Raw genomic sequence first — 8,535 nt, forward strand, 5'->3', positions numbered from 1 at the left:
TAATCAAAAGGTAACATCTTAGAAGTATTGCTGAAGGATGGGGACTTATGAAAATATATTTTACCCAGTTGTCTTTTGTGTTGTTTTTATGTAAAATGTATATAACATAAAATTCACCATTTTAAAGTGTATTCTGGCATTAAATACATTGATGATTAACGTTGTGCAACCATCACCACCATCCACCTTTAGAACGTTTTCATCTTCCCCATTTAAAACTCTACTCAATTAGGGCCTTCCCTGGTGGCGCAGTGGTTAAGAATCCGCCTGCCAATGCGCAGGACGTAAGTTCAATCCTTGGTCCTGGAAGATCCACGTGCCACGGAGCAACTAAGCCTGTGCACCACCACTACTGAAGCCTGTGTGCCTAGAGCCCATGCTCTGCTGCAAGAGAAGCCACCGCAATGAGAAGCCCACGCACCTCAACGAAGAGTAGCCCCCACTGGCTGCAACTACAGGAAGCCCAATGCAGCCAATAAATAAATAAATTTAAAAAAACCCTCTACTCAATTAACCTATAACTCTCTATCCCTCCAACCCCTTGCAACCATTTTTGCTTTCTGTCTCTATGAATTTGACTTCTCCAAGTACCTCATATAAGTGGAATTATAAAGTATTTGTTCTTTTGCGCTTGGCTCATTAAACTTAGCATAACCTCCTCTAGGTTCGTTCATGTTGTATCGTGTGTCAGCATTTCCTTTCTTGTTAAGGCTCAGTAATATTCCATTGTGTGGATAGACCACATTTTGTTTATCAATTCATCTGTTGATAGACCCTGGATTGCTTCCACCTTTTGACTATTGTGAATAATATGGCTGTAAACATAGGTGTGCAAATACCCTGCTTTGATTTCCAATTGCTTTTTTCAAAGCAATTATTTGTATTCATATCAAAAAAAGTAGAGTTAGAATGAACTATTTATAGGGATGGTCTAGACAACATTTTAACGAATGCCTGTTGTGTTTAAGGCATGGTGTTAAATCTTTGGGATATACAGAGATTATTCAACTACATGGCTGCTGTCAAAGATTTTACAGTCTAGTGGGAATGGAATACACTAACAGATTTTAGAATTGACCAAAGCTTGCTTTTATTTTTAAACTAGCATATTTCTTCCAAGCCAGTGGTTCCATAGGCCAGCAGTATTAGCCTCAGCTCTGGGAACCTCTTTAAAGTGCTGAAGTCTCAGGCTCCAGACCTACCGAATTAGAAAATCTAAGGTTGGGGACCAGCAATGTATTGTTTAAATAAGCCTTATAGGTAATTCTAATACACACTCAAGCTACAGGTTTGTTTTGTACCACTGTTCTGGGCATCCAACACTTTACCTCAACACTTTATTCTCAAGTATGGGAAAACTTTAGAGGTCCAACTAAAAGGACTTGGTCCAATAAAAGCAGTTGTAAAAAAGTGTGCTTTTTCTGGACAAGCCAAGGAATGCTTTTCACTTGCCTTATTTCTACTCTTGGGAACCCCACTCTCTCCACCCTGGCAAATTTCTCCATATTTTCTTATTTCATTTCTCTGTCTAGTGCATCTCTTGTCGTTCTTCTGAGACTGGTAGAGTGAAGGAGAAACAGTAATGCAGTCTGGGGTCTGACCATCTTCTGCCTTATCTAAAAGATTGATTAGCCCTTGGTATAATTATACCACCACAGGCTTAGCCATTTTAATTGCTAAAATGCCTGTGATTTTATTTCCAACTTGTTGGATGCCATCAAGTGAATTTTAGGATTACACATTTCACATTTGAATTCTATGCATCATGGAAAAGGTACAAAATTGAAATTTTGAATTAATCTACGTGAAGTTGTTAGGCAGAGCCATTAGCTTATTCAGATGTATTTAGAAAAATTCAGTTGTATTGGTATTGTTTAGTTAGGTTTATCATCTTAAAGTCATATTTCAAATATACAAAGAAATATTTACTTTTTAAAAATAAAACGTGTTTATTTATGGAAATACAAGTTAAAGAAGAAATTTTAAGAGGTTTAAATCATATATTAATACATGGCTTTTTCAAAATATTACATTAGTATTTACTGTTTCTTTTTTCCTGCTCTTGATATTTGTGTTATAAAATCTTGTAGTACTTTTACGGGATCAAGTTACTAGCAGAGAGCTCACAGTGCTATTTGATTCTTAAGGTCTTTGTATAATTTAGTGTTAACTGCCATAAGGTGGTGTGGTTTTGGTTGTGGTTTTGTGATTTGAGCTGTTAGAGTGCAGCTGGAGTGTGCTTAACTGAGGGAAATTCAGTTTTCATTCTTCATGTTGCGGGTGTTTGAGCCCTGTAGGACCTCAGGCACGCTTCATGTCCACGTGCAGTTCCTCGTGTCTCTATCTCGTTGATTGCTCTTGATGCCCTGTCTCATCATTAGTGCTTAGCGTTCTCCTTGTTAGAGTTGCTAATCTCTCCCTGTCTTGGCTAGCATGTGGAAGAAAGACTAACTTCTTTCTAGTTCCTTTATCTTTCTTGCTTTTATGTCTGTTTATGGACAGAGCAATTACAATTGTGGTAAAGTTTTACATCAGCATAAAGCTCTTTTTCTAGTTGGGTGTAATTTTCCTACCAGGAACCAATAAAAAGTGAACTACTAATGATGGGGCTTATTGATTGATTAAAATATAAATTTTTCTTAACCAGTAGGTTTTGCCACATGGCTTAGAGTTTTTTTTTTTTTCTTTTTAAGCTTGTATGTTTTCAAAACATATGACTTAGGAATAATATTTAAACAGAAAATCTAATTATGTTAATATAGTGGAAGTGTTTTCTGGGGTGTTTTTAAAAAAGCTCCATATTATTTAAATTAGTTTAAAAATCCTTGTAGTTATACATTATAACAACTGGTAATTCAAATAACCCAGTGCAATAGATATGCAATTTTATTTTTAGATGTTACTTAATCATAGTCATATACGAAATTAAATATTCACTAGATACATATTTTGCAGCTTAATAATTACCTTTGAATACTTTAATGAGATTAGATACAATGAAGAGATTTCCCAAGTGCTTGTTTGCTGTCATTTTAGAAATTCTAAATAGTTGCTTTCATTATAAAGAATTAGAACCAGGAACTTCCCTGGTGGCACAGTGGTTAAGAATCCGTCTGCCAATGCAGGGGACACTAGTTCAATCCGTGGTGCAGGAAGATCCCACATGCCGCGGAGCATCTAAGCCCATGTGCTACAACTGCTGAGCCTGCACTCTAGAGCCTGTGAGCCACAACTGTTGAGCCCACATACCACAACTACTGAAGCCTGCACACCTAGAGCCCGTGCTCCGCAACAAGAGAAGCCTGCGCACCGCAACGAACAGCAGCCCCTGCTCATCGCAACTAGAGAAAAGCCTGCCTGCAGCAACAAAGACTCAACACAGCCAATAAATTTATTTTAAAAAAATTAAACTGAATGAAATAGTATTTATAAACATACTTTTCGCTCAGTGGAAATCTGAAGGAATTAAATGTTATGTTAAATAACATGGCTAAGTTTAGGGCAGGTCTATCGGAAAGAAGGATAAGATTTTTAGGAAAAACGTAGTTACCTGATTTCAAGCATGTGCCACATGGGCCAAACACTAAAAACTATCTTGAAGATTGTCCTTGCCCCTCAACCCCTGCCCCAAGCCACAGCTATATGTGTACGCATACGTGTGTGTGTGTGTATATATACACACGCACACACATTTCTGTTCAATGGCTAAAAAGGTGATGCAGTTTTTCATTCTATTCATGTTGTTGGAAATTCTATGATAGAACATGATGTTTAGTTTCATAAAACCTGACTCTGTCTGAACTGAACTGCAGCAATTGTTAGAGTATGTGAAATAAAGACTAGCAGGTAAAAACAACACATGATGTGCAATCTGATTTCTTTCACTGTATTGTCATCGTGACTGGGATCGACTCTCTGACAGGGATAGTGGGGTGGACTGCAGCTATCTGTCTGAACTGGCGACCAAGGACCGTGCCACTTGTTCTTGCTGCTAACCAGCTAGATTTACTCTTGGTTAAATGCAGCAGCTAGTTTGTTTAACCACATAATTTGAGGAATGCCATTTCTGACTGTGTGAAGGATTTGAGGCAACAGCCAGAACTACCTGCTTGCTGAAATAAAATGTCTGAATTCTCCTTGGAGGAGAATCCCTCACCCAGATTTGGCTGTGTCTCTCAGACCTGAGCCTCTAAGGTAAAGACTCAAGTGAGCATTCTCTCTTCACAGCTTCACCTAAGGACTGATTTGTTGAAAGGTACTATATTTTCCTGCTTTTATTGAAGTTAATAATTCTCCTACATGAGCCTAAAGACTTACATATTTAATTGAGGTTATGAAACTCCCCCAGGTTTCATAACCCCAGGTTTCATTAGGCTTACTGATCTGAGTAAGTAAGTGTTTTTCCCTTGTCAGAGTTTAAGTACTGTACTTTTCAAGGAAGTACTTAGAGTATTAACATATATGATGTGTGTATATGGTTAGAAAGTTTATAAATTCTTGACAATAGAATTGGCATTCCAGCAATATTTTAGGTAGACCGTTCTCTCTAATGAAGACTTTTATCCTAGACAAGATTCTGTACCTTAGAGAGAGATACTTGAAGCTCGGGGGAATAATGAAATTCTTACTGTATTGATATGAGGAAACAACACAGCACTTACTGGAGTCTCAGCTGAGGACTCTGCTCTCCCTAAAACTCAAAAGTCCAAGTTAGAGGAAGAAAGATGGCGGCAAAGTAGAAGGACGTGGAGTGCATCCCTCTCTACAGATTCGTTAAGAATACACCAAAAGATGCAATAATTCCCACAGAGAACCAGCTGAACACCAGCAAACAACCTTGGACACCAGAGAGGACTGCAAAGATCTCGACAAAACTAGGTAGGACAGAGGGAGGAAAGAAAAAAAAAAAGGAGAAGGAGGAGAAGAAAGGGATGGGTCCCACACCCTAAGATGGGGGGATCTGAGACACAGGGGAGATTGCCGAATTCGGGGAAACATCCCTTATCTAACGGGGAAATTCCTTTTCCAACAGGGAATTTCCTTGGGTCAGTGGGGAGACATTTACGACTGTGCAAGGAGGGTGAAGTGGCTGAGCTGTGGCAGACGGGAGGGAGTGAGAAACACATGGAGGGTCCGCACCACAGCTCAGCATGCCCAGACTGAGACGTCGATTCACAGCTGAGCAGGGAGTCTGGGAGCAGTAGCATGGAAACCGGAGAACTGGTTCAGGGTGAGAAACATTATTGGCAGTGAGGAGACGGACTGAGAGGACAGAAGGGAAGAAATCCGCAGTGAAGAGTGCCTACTGCAGAGAGCCGCAAGGCCATAGTGGCAGCTGGATACTGCTGACTCATAAGCAGAGGTGAGGAGCCACAGACATAGCCTCTCGGCACCTGCAACGGACAGAGGAAGGACCCCTGTGGGCCAAGCTAACGTACTCAGGGATAACAAAGGCCCCCAGGAGGGGCTGGCTTAGAGTGCTTGCAGCTGAGCCAAAAGCCCGCAGGGTGGCCCAACTCTGAGACATTCTGTTTACACCTGAGCCACAGGCATCCCTCTGCAACAGGCACCACCACACCCGACTGAACTGCCGTGACCCAGACGACACCACTGCTCGCTCACTCCCAGGGGAAGGAGTCACTATTGTATCCTCTCTCTCCTCAAGCACCAGTGCTTACAGACAAACAATAAAGGAAGCTCTGCTGCTCACAGAATAATACAAAAAACCCAAGGTGGGTAGAAGGACAGTTACAGCTGAGACCCCAAGGAAACAGAAATATTAGTATTAATTCTATTGAACTGGTCCATTCTGGGGTCAGTTCTAGTTTTGGTTTATTTATTTATTTATTTTTTTATTATGATCTTAGTCCTAAGGGAGCTACAAGTTTTATAACATATTTTTGATTCTATTTTTTATTCTATTTTTATTTTTAGCCTTTTTATATATTTTGATTTCTAGCTGTTTTTTGTAGTGCTGACTGTATCTCTCCTACCTTCTTTACATCTCTATCTTTTATACATTTCTATTTCTATTTTCATATTTCCAGTCACACTACGCCCTTCTGTTGCCCTGTCTTCTATCCTTTTTTAGTTTATTTTATCTTAATATACTTATAAGCAATACTATTGGTCTGCTCTGTCTCCTTGCTTTATTCTCCAGATGATACACTGCTTTGGTATTTATTATTAGGTTTTTGTCTTTATCTTAGTTCTTAGTATAATTGATTTCATTCTGAGAATCTTCAGTCCATCTGGTGGTACTCTAGCTCTTTATTATATTTGATCCTAGCTTTCAATATCTTCCTGAATTTGTGTTTCTATGTGTGTGGTGTTGTTTGTTGTTTGTTTTTGCTTTTGGTTCTTTTTTGTTCTGTTTTGGTTTTGAATTCATGTTGGTTTTCTCTTTGAATGTCTTATACTGGGGTTCTTCTGTCAAGTCTTTCTAGTGCCTTATGTTCTATTGGATTAAGTATTTGTGTGTCTTATACATGTATGTGTTTCCTTCACTTATTTTGTTTGACTCAACACTCTGCCATTAGTCTGGGGCTTAGACAGTCTTCTTTAAACCCCTGTATTGCTGGGACAAGCAACCTCTGAAGTTTGGACTACCATGAGAAAACAAAAACACCATGCAGGCAAAGGAACAGGAAAAAAACCCACAAGACCAAATAAATGAAGAGGAAATAGGAAAAATGCCTGAAAAAGAATTCAGAGTAATGATAGTGAAAATGATACAAAATCTTGATAACAAAATACAGAAAATACAAGAAACAGTTAATAAGGACTCAGAAGAACTAAAGAACAAACAAACAGCAATGGACAACAAAATAACTGCAATTAAAAATACTCTAGATGCTATAAACAGCAGAATAACTCAGGCAGAAGAATGAATAAGTGAGTTGGAAGATAGAATGGGGGAAATAACTGCCACAGAGCAGAAAAGAGAAAAAAGAATACAAAGAATGGAAGACAGTCTCAGAGACCTTGGTGATAACATTAAGTGGACCAACATTTGAATCATAGGCATCCCAGAAGAAGAAAAAAAGAAAGGGTCTGAGAAAATATTTGAAAAGGTTATAGTGGGAAATTTCCCCAACATGGGAAAGGAAATAGGTGACCAAGTCCAAGAAGCACAGAGAGTCCCATACAGAATAAACCCAAGGAGAAATACACCAAGGCACATATTAATCAAACTAACAAAAATTAAACACAAAGAAAAAATATTAAAAGCAGCAAGAGAAAAGCAACAAATAACATATAAGGGAAAACCCATAAGGATAACAGCTGACCTTTTTGCAGAAACTCTGCAGGCCAGAAGGGAATGGCAAGATATGCTGAAAGTCCTGAAAGAGAAAAACCTACAGCCATTAATACTCTACCCAGCAAGAATCTCATTCAGATTCGAGGGAGAAATCAAAAGCTTTCCAGACAAGCAAAAGTTAAGAGAATTCAGCACCACCAAACCAGCCTTGCAACAATTGCTAAAGGAACTTTTCTAAGTAGGAAACACAAGAGAGGGAAAACACCTACAAAAACAATTAAGAAAATGATAATAGGAACACACATGTCAATAATCACCTTAAATGTAAATGGATTAAATGCTCCAACCAAAAGACACAGACTGGCTGAATGGATACAAAAACAAGACCCTTCTATATGCTGCCTACAAGAAAGCCACTTCAGACCAAGGGATACATATAGACTGATAGCAAAGGGATGGAAAAAGATATTCCATGCAAATGGAAGTCAAAAGAAAGCTAGAGTAGCAATACTCATATCAGACAAAGTAGACTTTAAAGTAAACACTATTACAAGAGACAAGGAAGGACACTACATAATGATCAAGGGATCCATGCAAGAAGAACATATAACAATTGTAAATATCTATGCAACCAACGTAGGAGCACCTCAATACACAAGGCAAATGCTAACAGTCATAAAAGGGGAAATCGCTAGTAACACAATAATAGTAGGAAACTTGAACACCCCACTTACATCAATGGACAGATCATCCAAACAGAAAATAAATAAGGACACACAAGCTTTAAATGACACATTAGACCATCTCAACTTCATTGATATTTACAGGACTTTCCATCCAAAAACTACAGAATACACTTTCTTCTCAAGTGCACATGGAATATTTTCCAGAATAGATCACATGTTGGGTCACAAATCAAGCCTTGGTAAATTCAAGAAAATTGAAATCATATCAAGCATCTTCTCAGACCACAACACCATGAGACTAGATATCAATTACAGAAAAAAAAGTATAAAAAATACAAATGTATGGAGGCTAGACAATATGCTATTAAACAATCAAGAAATCACTAAAGAAATCAAAGAGGAATCAAAAAATATCTAGAAACAAATGAATATGAAAACACAACAACCCAAAACCTATGGGACACAGCAAAAGCAGTTCTAAGAGTGAAGTTTATACCAATACAGTCCTACCTCAAGAAACAAGAAAAACATCGAATAAACAACCTAACTTTACACATAAAAGAATTAGAAAAAGAAGAACAAAGAAAC

Source organism: Hippopotamus amphibius, chromosome 11, assembly GCF_030028045.1.
Source record: "Hippopotamus amphibius kiboko isolate mHipAmp2 chromosome 11, mHipAmp2.hap2, whole genome shotgun sequence".
Taxonomy (NCBI): domain Eukaryota; kingdom Metazoa; phylum Chordata; class Mammalia; order Artiodactyla; family Hippopotamidae; genus Hippopotamus; species Hippopotamus amphibius.